Here is an 18,847-nt window from a genome sequence, read left to right on the forward strand (position 1 = left end):
GAGGACTGAATAGTTAATGTGCATATACACAATGGAATACTATTCGGTCATGAAAAAGAATAAAATCATGTATTCTGCAGCAACATGGATGGAACTGGAGGTCATTATCTTAAGTGAAACAACTCAGACACAGAAAAGACAAATACTGCAGTTCTCACTTACAAGTGGGAGCTAACTAATGTGTACACATGGAAGCAGAGTATGGAATGAAGGACAATGGCGACTGACACGGTTTGGATATTTGTTCTACCCCAGTCTCATGCTGAAATGTAATCCCCAAAGTTGGAGGTGAAGCCTGGTGGGAGGTGTTTGGATCATGGCGGTGGATCCCTCATGGCTTGGTGCTGTAGTAGCAACAGTGAGTTCTCATGAGATCTGGTTGTTAAAAGTGTGAGGCACCTCTCTTCCTGCCATTCTTTTAAAGCTCCTGCTCTGGCTCTGTGACATGCCTGCTCCCGCTTTGCTTTCCGCCATGAGTAAAAGCTCTGTGAGGCCTACCCAGAAGCAGAGTAAATGCCAGCACCATGCTTGGACAGCCTTGCAGAACCATGAGCCAATTAAACTTCTTTTCTTTATGAATTATCCAGCCTCAGATATTTCTTTATAGCAATGCAAGAATGGTCTAATACAGGGCCTCAGATGGATGGGAGGGTAGGAGGAGGGTGGATAACAGGAGGTTGCTTGGTAGGTACAATGTGCTGGGAGGCTGTCTGGTGGGTACAATGTGCGTTGCTCCAGTGATAGATGCACGCTGAAGGCCCTGATTTTACCACAATGCAATACATATCAATGTAGTAAAACTGCACTTGTACCCTATGATTACATACAAATTAAAAAAATCAAAACTCTAAATCAGAATAAATGTCCAAGTATAAAATTCATACCTAACTTTCCATTTGAAGTAAGAAATTGATTAAAAAGTTAAACTGCCTTCTCACATCAACCTAATTTAATCAACATTGTTTGCTTTTAAAATCTTGGCTTCATGTGTTCCCAACATGGGGAATTACCTTAATAAGCATAAAGTATCTTAATAAACAAAGTCTTACCTAATGAAGCATCATTCTTGTGAATCTTACTATAATATACCCCTCTTCTAAGTATTAAGACTTTCCTTCTTTAAAAATCAAAACCACATTAATATTGTACCCTCTTACGTTTAAAGTTGACTTACACGCTACTGTCCTTGGATTTATGCACCTCATAAACACTCCAAAACCTAATCTACAATTTAAAAGTCTAATATCTGAAACAGGGGTCAACAAATTTATTCTGTACAGGACCAGATAGTAAATATTTCAGGCCTTGTGGACTGAACGGTCTGTCAAAACTATCAACTTTGCTACAGTGAGAAAGTCGCCATAGACATTACATAAACAAACGAGTATGGCTACATTCCAACAAAGCTTTATTTACAAAAACAGGCAGCAGGCTGGATTTGGTCCACAAGCCACAGTTACTGACCCCTAATCTAAAGTATTAGTTAAGTAGAATGTCTATGATAGTCTTATCACTCCTTAAAAGTTTAGTACAAGACTCTGACCAATTATTTACTAGATCATTTCACTTATTAATGATTAGTATTACTAATTTTGTAAGAATAAATTCTTTTCTTTCTTTCTTTTTTTTTGAGGTGCCATCTGAGCTCAATGCAACCCCTTCCACCTCCCAGGTTTAAGCAATTCTCCTTCCTCGGCCTCCTGAGTGGCTGGGACTACAGGCACATGCCACCACACCCGGCTAAATTTTTTTTGTATTTTGAGTAGAGACAGGGTTTCAACTATGTTGGCCAGGCTGGTCTTGAACTCCTGATCTCAAGTCATCTGCCTGCCTCGGCCTCCCAAAGTGCTGGGATTACAGGTGTGAGCCACTGTGCCAGGCCAAGAGTAAATTATTTTTTCTATTCTTATAATTTCATTAGGGTTCTCCTTAATATTTAATTTTTCATAATTCCACATTTCATTAACTAAAGTGAACTTCATCAGTCTTTCCTCATGAATCTCATTTTCTAAAAGTTGTCCTTTTTACATCTTTGACTTCTCTCCAAGTTTCCTATGAAAAGTAGAAATGTCAGCACTTCTCTGTAATTATCTGCTTTTATAAAATTCAAAAGTAAAGCAAGCATTTACATGTTTACTTTTTCCTTCATTAAAATTAAAAATAAAAATACTAAAAAATTTTTTTTTAATTCAAGTCAACTGTTAATAAAGATATCCTTTTAAAGTATGGTAGCTAGCCTCTAAGATGACCCTCAATGATCCCCAGCCTATACACGGACGATACAAGGGTATGCACACCCTTGTATAGTCCCCTCCTGCAATGAATCAAGACTGGCCTTTTTCACCAATAAAATATGACAAAAGTGACACCCAAAGCTAAGTCATAATGGCAGTGCAGCTTCTGCCTTGCTCTCTTGGGCATGGTCACTATGGACAAAGCCAACCACCATGTCATGGGTCACGCAGCCTTGTGCAGAAAAACCAACTACCCACCCTCAACTTGCCAGACACGTGATCCTCCAGCATGAGCTTTCAAGCTTCCAGAGACTAAAGTCTTAGGCTCATAGGCTCATAGAACCTCGTAAGAGAACCTGAGCCAGATCCTCCAGCATGAGTTTTCAAGCTTGCAGAGACTAAAGCGTTTGGCTCATAAGGTTCATACAATCTCATAAAAGAATCTGAGCCAGAACTACCTAACCAAGCAGCTTGAGAATTCCTGACTCACAGGAACAGGGAATGTTAATAAATGATTATAGCATTATGTTTGGAGGTAATCTGAGAAAACAGTTGATATTCCTGTATCTAATTAGGTTACAACGTATCTTATTTTGTATAACTGAATATTTTGGTTCTTGGCAGCAGCAGTTGAAAAACAATCATCTATATTGCAATAAGATGAGTTTAGGGGACAAGACTGACAACAACCACCACCAATTAGGCTGCATGGTAGTGATGGATGCTAGGCTGTTCATTCAACAATACTCAACATTAACTCAAAGCATTCAGTGCAGGAAGCTGTGTGCCAGGCTATTAAAGTATTAACAGTTTGATTTCTACATACTGGTCTATGACCCACAGTTATATGCAAGAAACAATCCCTACTTCACTCCCATTCTTGCCCATGTAAATCTCACTGTTTCACAGGGCACTGTGTTTTTAAATCTTGGTCTGACCCATTAGTGGATAATGATATTTGCTACCAGTACTTTAAAATAACAAAACAGAAGAGAAGGTATAGGTGGCAAAGAGAAGAAAGTATTTTCATTTTAGTATTATATAAAGTGGATAGTGGATCATCCAATAATATTTATTTCTTATTGTGGGTAATGGTCAAAAAAAATTAAAATAAATGACATAAAATACCAAATATGTTTGTATCATAGGAAACTAATTAGTCACCACACTCATCCAGTTAGCCGCCAGCTCATTTTCCTTTTCCAACTTCTCTTTTGCCTGCCCTTTAAATAGCTGGGCTTCACTGCTCATTTTGTTTTCACACTGATATTTTTAAATTCCTGTGAAAACTGGCTCTGGCTCAGTTGCTTTTTTCCTAATCTCAGATCTGCTTATCTTGAGAGGGTTGAGAATAGGAAAGTCTCTTCTCCTTTGGGACATTCCATTTAAAACACACCTAATGGTTGTCTCACAAGAGTAAAGCAAGTAATAAAAGGAAGATCAGATAGGGAACTTGCAATAACACTGAGATAACTGAAATTTCTGGCTAAATGAATCATCTTCAGTTCTCCAACATGCTAGAAATAATTAGATATGCTGGGCTTTCAAGGTTAATTTTTAACTCTAGAATGTCCAAGCAATAATTGTATTTCCTACTACGACTTTTAGATTATTATCACCCATGTGCAGCACGTAAAGCTCTCTGATCTCGTGACGAGGGCCACAGATGTAGTACACATCTTGAATGCAGTAAATTATCTCCCAGCTTTGTCTCCTGCAGCACGTGGCACAGTGCTTTGCGTTAACCTGAATAAATGAGTATCTTTTAAAAAAATTATTTGGGGAATTGAAAGACCAAAAAAGGAAATATTTATCCAACTGATAATTCATTTACTTATTTGCAATGCTTCAAGAGAAAGGCATTATTATCCATAAGGAAGTTTTCCTAGCTTTAAACCAGTATTTCTATCACTGAAAATATAATTACCAGTAAATATAATAATATATTTCCTAAAACTTTTTAACAAGATGAAGGAGGATTTCAAGATTGGGTTTTTTCTATCAAAAGGTGAAGTGAAGCTGATACTAAAAGTAAGACTTCAAAGAGTAAGACTCAGCTGAATAATAACTTTCAAAATATACGACACAAGGAGGAAATGAAGATGCAACATGTTGTAAGCAGATTTTAACAATTAATAAAAAAAAAAGATTAATGTCTTTGGAAAAGTGTAGAAAAGCAAGTAACCAAATTCCACTAGAATGAGATCAAGAATAGAAAGGGGAGGCATTAAATCACAAAAGCTCTAATGTAAGGAAAATTCTGGCTGCTGTCAAAAGAGCCTTTTCCTAAGCAACATTCCCATTTTTATTAATTTTTCAGAAAGGAGTTATTTATGTCAATAAAATTTTAGCAGTTATGTCACCTAGTCCTATCACTGGTCTACACAAGACTCAAGAGCAGTCTGTTTAATGGTCGGAATAGCATGAATATGTTGATAAGTGTCAAATTGATTTTCCTAACCCATTCCTGAGTTCCAGACTGGTATACCAAACTTCCTGCCTGAAATTTCCACTGGTTTTCCCACAACCATCTCAAACTTAACCTACCAAAACCGAATCTCTTGTTGATCTCCAACCTTCAATACACAACTCCTCCCTGACCCCCTGCCCTTTCCCCCAAAAGAACATTTTTTCCTATTTCTAAGCATCAAATCAGCTGCAACAATTCAGGGACAGTGCCTGTTTTATTCATCACTGTGACCCCAAAAGCTACCAGAGGTCTTGGTGCATAATAAAAACTCAATAAACATTGGTCATTGAAAGGCTTTCTTTTACATTTAATCCCGTTTACCATTAAGTATATATAATGCCTTTATACATAAATTATAAATGCAAACAGACAATGACAAGGTAAAATAAAAAATGAATTTAATTTGAAAAAGGAATATAATCTAAATCAACATAATATGTATTATAAATCTGTTCTTTTGGGATTACAAGTTTATTAATACAGTACTTTCATAAGTTGAATCTGCAAAATAAGACCTTAAAGGTAAACAAGCATCATGGTCTGATACAGTTATTCCATTGAAATATTTACTCTAAGCTGGCCATTGCCAGAAGCATCAATAAAATTTCAGAAGTGGGAACATCATTTCTAATCTAATATGACTGAAATCTTTACATGAAAGACAGATTAATGAAATTTTAATATTTTAAATTGTTATCTTCCTGTATTTTTCTTTCTCATACATTCATTATACTAGAAGTATAATTTTTGTCTTTTCAAAGTAAAAATAACATGCTGACCTCAGATTTTATTTATGAAAAAAATGTATTAAGATAGGATGAAAGAAAGAGCAAGGAAATAACAATTTTGGGGGAAGATAAGAGCAGAGAGGATCGGTAATTTTAAATTGCCTTTGTAATTCTACTTCAAAGTCCTTATGTCCTTAATATTAAAGTAAAATTCTAGTCTGGACACTTCTTTACTCTCAACTCTATTTGTACCTGCTCTTGACAACCTAGTAATGTTCAAACCTGCATATGTGTGAAGTGGCCACACTTTGCTTACCACCCAATCAACTTCAATTTTTTTCTATTTTTCATAATGACCTTGATGAGAATGGCAATGTTCCAACAGGTGGCAGACCAAAAATGGTTTTCATTGCTTGAAGAAAAAAACACAAATATAAGTAATTTCTTAAAGAATCTTAGCAAGCAAGTAGTTGTTTCTGCGAAGCTTGGTCAGCCACCATTTACCAAGCACTTTATCTGAAGAAATGTTTCTCACCCAACTGGGAAAGAAACCTAAATTGAAACAGATCACATTAAAAAAAAATTAAAATGGTCTAGTTTCATTTTCATAAAAATATGTTCCTGTATGTTACCTTTATGGGTTCTACACCTCAGTAAGGTAGAAACACTCATTCATCTCCATTACCATTCTTTTCCCACTTCTCTAAGTGTTCCATTTAAAAGCATCAGACAGGAACACTGAGGACTTATCTATATTCTAGTCCCCTTCTACACTAAAAAGATCTGACTTTTATATCCAGTAGGATATTGCAGAACTGGCAAAACGACCTCTGAGCTAGGTCACTGAAGCCCTTTGGCTTCTCTTTGCTTTCTCTTGGGTCACTCACTAGGGGTAAAGCCAAGCACCATGACTGAAGAACTGAAGCCACCTGCCAATAACCTGGATCAACCTGGAAACGGTTCCTCTAGCCCCAGACAACCCTGCATCTCAACTGTAATTAAGACCAACATCTTAACTATAATGTCCTAAGAGAACCTGAGCCATAACCACCCAGCTAAGTCACTTCCATAATTCCTGACTCACAGAAACTGAGATATTAAATACTTACTGTTGACTAAGACACAATATTTCCTCAGTTTTCATTCATCATGTGTATCACCAATTTGAAGTTCAGTGTATCTAAAAATTTTAGATTTAGATAGGAAAACACTTTGCAATCCAAACCTGGAGTGCAAAAAGTCAGATCTAGACATAGCAAAAGTGGGCTTTTGGAACTCCATTTGTAAGACCTCGCATATGTTAACTTGCTTCTAATGGCCAGAATGCTACTAGACAAGGCACTTTAGAGTGCTGATAAAGACAGTGATACAGAAGATGCTCATTACATGCTTGATAAATCAGTGAACCAATAAATGTAGTTGGAATAAAAGAAACTATAATGCCATGGGTGGTTAGAGTCAGAGTACACACATCTTTGTAATTACTTATTTACGACATCTCTTTCAACCACCAGAGGGCAGAAACAGCATATTGTTATTCCTTGACCTTCTGATTTAACAAAGCATTTAGAAGGAATAAAATATAAATTCTGCACAAAAAGAGAGAGAAAGAAAGGCATCCTTCTTAATAAATAGGAACATATTAAAATCTGCATACAATGCCAAAAAAAGCTTATAGATGAAAGCTCAGTTAGAATATAGGACTTCAAGGGATAGACACAAATCATAAATGGTATTCTAAAAAAGGAAGAAAGCAAAAAACAAGAGGCTGAGAGCTTTGGGTCAGTTTCAAAAAAACATGACTAGAGGGAATGTAGACTGACCTCAATTTAAATCTAAACTTTTTACTCTTACTCTATTTCTTCTAGCTACTAATTAGAAAGCAGTTGGTATTATTCTATAGAAAAAAGTAAATTTGGTATACTAAATTCAAGCTCATTTTCAGCTATTCACATGTTATTACAATCCAACTTTCTTTTTCTATTTCATCAAAACGAACATCACTGTGAACCTGCCAGGAGCTACCATCTACTGCTAAGTGCAGTGCCCAGAAAGAAATAATCACCCTCACTGTGGCCAACCTAACTTAGACCTATTATCTGACTGCAGATGTGACAATGCCCTTTGATATTATATATCAAGTACTTCCCAACTGCTCTGTTATTTTTAATGGTACCGCCCAGCAAAGTTTATTGAATTATATTTCTATATATCGTCATTTTCTACTGAATTGAAAGCTTACTCCTAACAAAATTAGCACAGCCATTGTCTTTTTCCTTCAAGTTACCTAACTAAGCTAGAGCCAGGGACAACTAGCCTTATATTAGTATTTTATGGGACCGCTGGCAAATTATGTTGTATGTATGGGTTTATGGTCTGAGTCCTAAGATACATATGCAGTTGGCAAGTATATTTATAAGCCTAGAGAGATAGATAACAAATGAAATGCAATCCAATTATTTCACAAAGGATATTCTTATGAAAGACACTGAAGATAAATGTGGTAATTCTTGATTAATCTAAAAGGCATTAATAAAAATATCCCATCCCCTCAACTACAATAAATAACAAGATTTTTTATGTGTGTGTGTGTATTAACTAATGGCTATCCTTGGAACAACTTGATCTTTATTATTTTTTGGTTCATTGGGCCCCTACAGACATAGAGACTCCCAAATCATCTGCATTCTTTAAGATATGTTAAGTACACAGGCATTCTTCAGGGAAATGGGACTCTTCCAAGCCTCAATCAATTTGTATCAGAAAATCCAATACAAATTAGCTTAAGCAAAAGGAGGGAATGTATTGGTTCAATTAATTTAAAAATTCAGGAGTAGATTCAGAAACAGTTAGACCCAGAGACTCAACTAATACGACCAAGTGTGTATCTATCTGTCTCTGTTCTTTACCTCCTACCCTTCTCCCTCCTCCTCCCAGGCCATCCCTACCCCACCTCTCTCTGTCTTTCTCTCTGTTATTGCCCCATGAGGACAGTTTTAGGCTGACATCTTTACAGCTTCAAATCCAGCATAAGACATTCTCAATCTCCAAAGCTTAAGGAAAGTCCCAGGATCTAGTCTTACTGGTCCAGCTTACATAATGTGCACACCCCTGGTCAATGACTAGGATCAGGAGGCATGGAACAAATACTGACCAGACCTGAGTATAATAACAAGTACTGGATAAGGAGTTTTTCTCCAAGGTAAATGTGAGTTAGATTCTCAGAAGAAACAGAAGATGGACAGGGCACAAAAGAAATGTATGCCATCTCTGTATCACAGTTTCAAAGAGGTCCATGAATCTCCTCTCCAAAGTGAAGAATCAATGTTTAAAAAAAAAAAAAAAGTATAAAGAAGAATAAGTACATTTCTAAAATGTCGATTTAAGTCTAACACTGCACTATATTGCTTCAAATAACTATCAAATAGTCATTTCCAGGCTAAAAATTCTTTGAAAAATTCCATTCCCACATTTTTAAAAACCAAATGTAGATCTCAAAACCTACAGCCACACTCAAAATATTCAAAACAAACATCACTTATTCTTTTCAACAAAATCAGCCTTTCCTACCTCTCAGTCTATCTGTGAAATAATCTGATCATTCAGACATTCTGTCTTCCATGAAGACTTCGTTCCCCTCTCTCCTCACAAGATGGGAGTATGCTTTCACAGCACCCTATCACTGGCATAGTACTTATCCCATTTCATTGTGATGACTGGCTTACTTACTGAGCTCTTACACTAGAATATAAACTCACTAGCAAGGGCATAGCTGTATCTCACATGTACACCCTACATGCCAAGTACAAACAGCCAGGACATAAAAAGTCCCCAGCAAATGTTTAATGTGAAAGAGGAAGAGGGATTCATTTTTATGAAAGATCTGTCAGCCAAAAAACCAGATTTTTGGAGGTTTACTATTCAAATAGACTGTGACTTGGTAAATAAGGTCTAAGCAACAAGACTGCAACCAAAATTTACAAAGCAAAAAGGGAATAGAATGAAAATTTGAAAATCACTACTTTCTTCTTATCTTTTTCATAGCCATTCCCTGAGGGTTTTTTAAATTACTTTTTAAATAATAATGGTAGATATTAAACACTAGGAAACTCTGTTCCTCCAAAGGACTAAAAACAACAGTCCATCCATAGGCACCCGATGTGGTTTCTGTAGAGGCCTTAACAAATTTTTCCTTATAAGACCAGGCACTGTAAACTTGTTTTGTTCATCTGTGATGAAATGACAACAGCTTTGTTTTGTGGGACCTTTATAGGCTCATGCCTGTAATCCCAGCACTTTGGGAGGCCAAGGTGGGTGGATCACCTGAGGTCAGGAGTCCAAGACCAGCCTGGCCAACATGGTGAAACCCTGTCTCTATAAAAAAATATAAAAATTAGCTGGGCGTGGTGGTGAACACCTGTACTTCCAGCTACTTGGGAGGCTGAGGCAGGAGAACCGTTTGAACCTGGCAGGCAGAGGTTGCGGTGAGCCAAGATCGTGCTACTACACTCCAGCCTGGGCAAGACTCCATCTCAAAAAATAAAAAATAAAAAAAGAAGGAAAAAGAAAAAAATGTTTCCTTGTAAGTATCAATCATCCCAGCTGCTGTCCCTTGAAACACCAAGAGATGGCCTTTTGGGGCAGAGCAGACTGAGAACAACTAACTCAGTCACTGAAACCCAAACCACTTGCTTCTCCGTGACATGCCTCTTAACATTGAAGTGTCATTACAATCTGAATTTTGGTTTGAGAAATTCATTAGTATCAGTTTCTGTGACACTCAACATATTACTTAATATTCTAAATTTTCTCACTTGTAAAATGTTAATACTAATAATTATCCCACAGGGTTGCTGATAATAAGTGAACATGTAGGAAAAGGACCTAAAGCACAGCTGGTGCTCATGAGAGAGAATATATGATAACAGTGGCTCTCTGGAACTCATAGAGGAAACTAAAGTTTGCTGGCTTCACTGAGCTGACACCTCTTTCCAGAGTCAGCTGATAATGATAACAACTTTCTTTAATCTATACAAGGGAGATACTATTTATACTCATCTATCTATCTATCTATCTATCTATCTATCTATCTATCTATCTATCTATCTAAAATACAATAATATTTCCTTTTCATGATTCAAGTTGTATATAATTTTAAACAAACTAGCACACTGAATTCATCCTTGCTGTTTCCCCCACTCTCCTTTTAATCTCCTTTAAGTCAATCATGTTTTGGTGTTTATTTTCACTAGTGGTTTTTAAACTTTAATTAGCAACAGCTCTGTTTCATTGCTCTTCAGAAATTCAACTCTCAAAAAACGTAAACTTGTTTTGTTCATCTGTGATGAAATGACAACAGCTTTGTTTTGTGAGACCTTGAAAATAAACATTATTGTCTTTGATTTTCTTCTTCAGACTGTTCACACTGACACAAAACAGTTGCAGTCTGTGTTGTTGTAGTACATTACACATAACCTTAGAAACTTTATCCTATTCAGTCTGGCATTTGACAGCAAATAAGAAAGTTAAATATGCTGTATTTCTAATATTTTACTTATACTTGTTGGGTTCAGTACTTATACTTATTTTTTCTTTGTTTATTTCCAAGCAGCAGACAAAATGTTTCTGGTATTTTATTTCTTCTCCATTACTTCTGTATAATTCTGATGGCAATAATGCAAGGCAACATTAATTCAATGTAAAGCAGGTACTAGAAATATGAAAAGGGGGAAGAGAAGGGTCTAGTCAATGCTACTTCATCTTGCTATTGTCAGAGTACTCAAATTAAGTTAAAAGTACATTTCAACTTCCATTTTTAACTATAAGCAAAATTACAAATAACACGGACATTTTCTTAAAACCACCTTGGTTCCATTAAATTTTGTCATTCATTTTAAAGTTCCCATATACAACATCTTTGCAAGAAACTGAAGCTCTTCCTTTAGGAAAGGATTGATGGAAAGGATTAATCTATGAGAATACAGCACAATCAAAACATTAAAAATGCCAAAACTATTTGTCTCACTGGCAGTAATAAAAGAAAGTAATAGCTTGGATGGGAAAAAACAAACTGCTTCACAGCTCAAATTCTAGAAATGTAAAGAAAAAGTGCCCTCATCTGGCCAAACAAAAAACTTAAAATCTGAGGAGCATGTGTTAACTCTTGCTCAAGAGTAATTTTCTGGGCTTTAACTGGTATATAAATAGGTCTTTAAAAAAGTAAAAATAAATAATAATCCAACAACATAAATTTTTGCTGCCTTAAAAAACTGTTTGCTGCTAAAAATAACTACTTAAACCATAAGACAGAAAGCAAATTACGTAATATATAATATCTTGAGAGCAAGGAATATGTAGCAGTAATCATCTTTGGGCACACCCAGATCTAGACACAGAATCCTCAGTTTTATTTCTGATGAAGCTAATGAATGTAGTCGAACTATAGTTGAATACAAATTGTCCCAACCAGCACACATCCTTGACATTACCCATTACCTTACCTTAGTTGTCTTAGATAAATAATTTGTTCTCTAAAGGGCTTTTTTTTTTTTTTTGAGTCAGAGTCTCACTCTGTTTGTTGCCCAGGCTGGAGTGCAGTGGCGTGATCTCGGCTCACTGCAACCCCTGCCTCCCGGGTTCAAGCAATTCCCGAGTCTCAGACTCCTGAGCAGCTGGGATTACAGATGCCTGCAACCACATCCGGCTAATTTTTTGTATTTTTAGTAGAGACGGAGTTTTACCATGTTGGCCAGACTGGTCTCAAACTCCTGACCTCAAGTGATCCACCTGCCTAGGCCTCCGAAATTGCTGAGATTACAGGCGTTAGCCACCACACCTGGCCCTAAAGGGCTTTTTAAAATATCAAAATAACAACCAATACAGCCACATTAATACTTTTCAGTATCATCTTTTATTATAGTGAGTTAGTGGTATATTAAGACTTCAGAATCTTTATTTCAATGTTATACAATTATTGTGCTTCATTCAACAAGAGATTTCAAAAACTTTAAAAGGTAACACATTTTAGGTACTGTTGTTCTACTTCATTTAACCACATTCTTTCCCTTTAATAATCTTATCTTAGCGCTAAATTTAAGTTCCTTCACAATCTAAGCAGAATTCAATTCTAATTCATACCAGTATTGGTCTGTGGCTATCCAATGTGCTATAGTCTTCCATTTCGTTATACCTAGGTTCAGGTCATCTCAAGTAAATAGTGAAATGTTACTATAGAGTTCTTTTTAATCTGATATTTTCCATTATATTAGAGAATCAAAATTGATTTTTTTTTTTTACAATTACTACAAGATAATTAGAAGATTTATATATGTGTTTTTTCAACTATCTGCCATAACTTCAACATATAAAACTTCAGAATGGTGGTTTTGAACCCTGACTGTGCACTGGGGAGTTCTTTAAAAATAGATCCCCAGGCTCCACACCAGAGCCGTCTGACTTGGTGGGTCTCAGGTGAGCTTAGGCCTGAAGCTGTGGCTGATGTTTCTTAGGAGCCATAGGTGAATATAAAGCACAGTCTGAGGAATCAGCTTTGGAATACAGTTAAAAAAAAAAAAAACTATAAATTTCAAAGATACGTATTTTTAAAATATTTATATTACTTCTATAACAAATCATTCAATTTTAAAAACTCATATGACCAACATATTTTAAATCACCACTGTATTACATGGGTCTTTAAAAATATAATGGCAACAATCACTGTCTATTTTTTTTTTTTGGCCAAATAATCAGTCATCATATTGGTGAGTTTCTAAAATATACTTGCAGGTGTAAAATTATTTGTGCATCAAAAATAACAACAAGGTGCATTTTAAATACCATTAATCCACAGTATCTGACAAAATTGTTCCCTATCTGCTTATTGCCAATTTAGAACTTTCTGGATTCATCCACAAAACAAATCCCCCTACATTTTTATTATTTTTCTGGGTGAAGTAGCCCAGATTTCATATGCCTCAGCCCTGAGGATGACTCCCCTCATGCGTTAATAGAGGGGTTTTCTGCTGGGCCTGCAAAACAGTCTTGAGAATGAAAATACCCTTGATTATTGGTCAAATGACCTAGTCTTTCAGAGTAAAAATTTAAATCCCAATGGTGATTTAAAGTCTATATTGAGCTGTTAATCCCTTTTAGACTTAAAGAGCAGACACACACAATAAACCTCTAAGCTGACAGTTTGAGATTTGCTTACTACCTCTGGCATTTCCGTGCTCTAAAAAATAATCACAAGCATACTGCACCTTGACACAAGGTATGAAAACTAAGTATAACATTAATCATGTGTGTGTTTTGAGGGGAGCCTGAAAGACTTTTGTTTAGAAGTCTTTTCATATAAATTTATCCTGTTAGCCAGGTGTGGTAGTGCATGGCACATGATACTCAGGAAGTCCTAGCTACTCAGGAAGCTGAGACAGGATCTTGAGTCTAGGAGCTGAAGTCCAGCTGGGGGAATATAGCGAGACCCTCTCTCTTTAAAAAATATTTTTCTAATTTTTTTTTTCAGTATCTCTAATTTTTAGCTAAAAAAGGTTATTATTGTGAGTCCTCACAAATGAGAGGCTAACTTGCAGCTACTTAATTAACTCACCTGTAATTACTGCAATAAACCCACCCCTCCCCCATATACCAGGGAAAAACTTACGCTCTAAACATTTATATTTAACTAACACTTCACTGTTTAGTTTTTTCTTTCCTGAGACGGAGTTTCTCTCTTGTTGCCCAGGCTGGAGTCCAATGGTGCAATCTTGGTTCTCTGCCTCCCGGGTTTAAGCGATTCTCCTGCCTCAGCCTCCCGAGTAGCTGAGATTACAAGTATGTGCCACCACGCCCGGCTAATTTTGTTATTTTTTAGTAAAGATGGGGTTTCTCCATGTTGGTAAGGCTGGTCTCAAACTCCTGACCTCAGGTGATCTGCCTGCCTTGGCCTCCCAAAGTGCTGGGATTATAGGAGTGAGCCACCGCACCCAGCCAACACTTCATTCTTTTGTTCAATTGTTTTTTCAGGTTCCCCTCCAGTCTCTAGCCTTATGCAGTGAGCCACAACTGTTTATTCTGTTTCAATATAAATACTACATACTGTTAAACAGAGGCCCTAACAATAATGTATACGATCAAAAATGGAATAAAGAGTATTAAACAATAGTTACATAAAACAGTCAATTTCACGTTTTAAAAAACTGCAACTAAAAAACTAATTTCCCAGTGCAAAGGAATTAAATGTCTCACATAAAAATGTAATGTAATCAAATATGACTCAGGAATTTCTGAAAAGACGTAATGTGTATCTGCAATTAAAATAAAACAAATGCAAAATCTCTCCTTTACCCTAAGCATTTGGTTTCTAATCCCAAGCACAATAAACCAACTAGGACATACATGATTTCTAGGTTTCAATAAATTAGACTAACGTATCTAACAGTGCTCCACCAACCACTATAAACATTTCTACTTCTACTACTTTGTGTTTTGAGGGTTTTTTGTTTTTAGTTTTGTTGTTGTTTTAAATAAATCAATCCACAAACATCACTGCATATTAGCCCACAACTCCTCTGTATTGATCAAGGAAACTGACACCCAGTAAGGCAGACTAAGGACACAATAAAAGCAATGAAGTCATGAGCTGAATCTCAGTTTTGCCATTTTCTGCCCAGGACAGATCTACATCAACCAGAAAAATCCTGGATCTCTCACTAAAAAGAGGTAAGCAGGTTCCCAAAAGCTACAGACTATTTTCATTCTATATTTTCCCAACACCATCATATTTTAATTTATTTCATTTTATCAACGTTGTTACTTCAATCATGAAAACTAAGAATAAAATTATCTACTTGGAAAACTGCACGCTCCACTTTGTGGAGCTGCAATGCTGCACCTGTCTCTCTAACTTGTGACTTCTTTTATTTTCTACAAAATTATGCTGGTATAATCCCAGAATATGCTACAGTCTTTAATGATGGGATCAGTTTGATGTTTCAGCTCTCTCTCCTGCATTTACCTAGGGAATAATGAATTCTGAACAAAATGTAATGTACAAGAGAAAAATCAAACCAATTTCTGTGTCGTACTGATTTATAAATATGTGGCTTGGTACCAGTGAATGCATCCTCAATTTTTTTCACATGACAGCACACAAAGGAAATGACAATACTTCGGCAGCACACTGGAATAACAGACCAAGGAGATTTCTGAAAGGTGGGTGGGGGTGAGTGCTCAATGCTTCCAGAAACCTAATCACGGCACACCAGGAGCCGTGGAAGCTGTGTGCAGGAGTATGATGATGATGATGCTAATATCACAGCCTCAACTGCTATAAGGAACGGTATGCTCACTTTCAAAGCCAGAGCTTATATTTCCACAGTGAACTCACACAGGTATCCAATTAGTCACTCAGAAGCTGATCATCAGCACTGGCTACATCACAGAAAGGTAATAATGGGAGAAAATATTTCTACCACTAGAAAGCCAAATCAAGTATTTTTGAGTAGGGAAATCACCTCTTACTGATCCCTAGAATTAAAAATGCACCTATAAATTATAACTTACCAAAGTAAATATATATATAGCACAGGTCTGATTATCCTCAACTATAAATTGGAAATGAGGTGTAAAGGAAACCACTACTTGGGCATGCCGTAGTTCAAACAGGCTCCAGGTCCACTCCTGGTGTGCTTTAAAATTACTACGATCATTTAAGCAATATTACCAAAAGAAGAGCACAAAACTTCCTTCCGAGGGACAACATGGTACTGTGGGTGTATCAGATGTGTTGCAGTGGGAACTGATCCAAGGGCTTTGACGCTTTCAAAATGAAGCTCGTCTACATAACAACTGCTTGGCCTCCCTCGCCCTTAGTTTCCTTATCAAATGAAATATCATCTTCCTTATAGGTTTTGTTATGAGGATTACAGATAATACATGAAATCTGGTTTCTCACATGTGTCTGGTAGTCATATGCACTCAAAAAGAGTGTAATCACTGTAATATTTTGTATTGTATTTTTGTTTAACACATCATTAACATATCTCTATGTTCAATATTTTTAAAAGCTACATAAATAACAATGTATTTTATTCTTGAAAACTGGTAAGAGGGATTTTAGGTATTCTTACCACAAAAACAAAAGATAAATATATGTACCCTGCATGGTGGCTCGTGCCTGTAATCCCACCCAGCATTTTGGGAGGCTGAGGCAGGGGGATCACAAAGACAGGAGATCGAGACTATCCTGGCCAACATGGTGAAACCTCGTCTCCACTAAAAATACAAAAATTAGCTGGGTGTGGTGGTGCATGCCTGTAATCCCAGCTACTCGGGAGGCTGAGGCAGGAGAATCGCTTGACCCAGGGAGTTGGAGGTTCCAGTGAGTTGAGATGGTGCCACTGCACTCCACCCTGGTGACAGAGACTCCGTCTCAAAAAAAAAAAAAAAGAAAAAGAAAAAGATAAATATGTGAGGTAATGCATATGCTAATTAGCTTGATCTGGCCATTCCACAGTGTATACACATTTCAAAACATCATATAGCATATAATAAATATATACAATTATTATTTGTCAATTTAAGTAAATATATAATTTTAAAAATGCCCTATGTCTCAAAATAACAAGGTGATTTCCTCTTCAGTTTTCTTTCCTATACCTAAGCTTACATCAATGAGAACACTTCAGTTTGGTACAAGACTTAATACCTTTACAACGCTTGCGAGTCTTTATTAATGAAGAGAAAGGGTACCAGGCATGGTGGCTCACGCCTATAGTCCCAGCTACTTAGGAAGCTGAAGCTGGAGGACTGCCTGAGTTCAAAAATTCTGGGCTGCAGTGTGCCATGCTGATAGCGTATTCGTACTAAGTTTAGCATCAACATGCTGAACTCCTAGGAGCGGGAGACCACCAGACTGCTTAAGGAGTAGTGAACTGGCCCAGGCTGGAAACAGAGCAGGTCAAAACTCCTGTGCTGATCTGATCAGTAGAGGGATTGTGCCTGTGAACAGCACTGCACTCCAACCTGGGCATAGAATGAGGCTCCATCTTTAAAAAAAAAAAGAAAAATTATTTATCTACTTTCTTGTTTATTTCAAATAATAGAGAAAGGAGAGAGAGTCTGGAGAACTCCCTCCAAAGCTATGTAACATTCTATCTTGTCATCTCATGGTTGAATAAAATAAGTCAATTGTTAGACATTTGTGTTAAATTCACTTCCCACTATTTTGAAGATTTTTTATTTAATATTTTTAACATCTAGACCCAGAAACAGAATTACAAAATTCAAAAGGGATTACCTTATGGCTTTTAATACATATTTCTTAGGCAAACCTATCTTTCTGAATGAATACTGAGGTATGGGGTACAACCCGGAGCAGAATCCTACTGATTGCGAAACTTTGTTGGTTGACTCCCACTATACTTTAATTGAATCTCTTGGTAATAAATATGTTTGTTTTCTTTAAGAGAAATTAAATTATAAAGAAATCAAGAACAAACTTTCAAAATTATTTCAAAATAAGGGAAAGATTTCCTCAGTCACAGTTACTAAGCAAAAGAGTTTTAGCAATGTATATACACTTTACTGTTTCAAATTTTCTTAACAAAATTAACACATGTGTATAGTGCACATGTATAATTTTTTTCCCACAAACTACAAAGGATTTAAAATGTAGAAGAAAATCTCTTCTGCTTCATCCACATCAAAACCCAATAAAACATGGAAGTAATTATTGCTAACATTTTCTTTTCTGTCCTACCAGAATTTTTAAATAGAAAAGCATAAATAAATGAAAATTTTATTAGTATATAACGTGCTTTAAAACTTGCTTTTTTCATCTTAATATTAGATGTTAACACATACAAATCTATTGCTACATATATTCTACTGTTCCATAATTTATAAAACTAGTTTACTACTGAAAAAAGTCTGGTTAATTTCTATTTTTGCTATTTTGTATGTATTGTGTGTATAAACAACATTTCAATGGCCATCCTTATAAACAAAATGAAAGTTCAACCTAATATCAACACTATACTATTAAATTTGAAGGATAAATCTGCAGATATAGAACTGATGAATGAGCATTTTATATTTGACTATTTTCACAGTTTATACTCCTACTAGTAGTAAAAGAGAGTTAACTATTTCCCTCTGCCTTCACTAATACAGGGATATTCCCACACTGAAATCTTTGCCAATTTGATAGAGGAATAAGATACCTCATTCCAGTTGGCTTCTAAAAAACTGGCCATTTATGTTTCTTTTTGTCTGACTTTCACTGTTCCCATCTTTTATTCACATTTCATATTAGCTTGCTCATTATTTTCTTAATGGGAATCAACTATTTTAAAATGCTACATATGCAAATAAAATTTCTCTCACTACAAAACAGTTTTGAAGACTGTCTATAG

General features: G+C 36.1%; 1 protein-coding gene across 33 annotated transcripts in view; it reads right to left on the minus strand.

Annotated features, from left to right (window-relative positions):
* Positions 1 to 18,847, minus strand: part of LOC105481328 (pleckstrin homology domain containing A5) — a 250,885-nt gene that overhangs the window by 182,179 nt on the left and 49,859 nt on the right. The window lies entirely within an intron of this gene.

The sequence above is a fragment of the Macaca nemestrina genome, chromosome 10, assembly GCF_043159975.1.
Source record: "Macaca nemestrina isolate mMacNem1 chromosome 10, mMacNem.hap1, whole genome shotgun sequence".
Classification (NCBI taxonomy): Eukaryota; Metazoa; Chordata; class Mammalia; order Primates; family Cercopithecidae; genus Macaca; species Macaca nemestrina.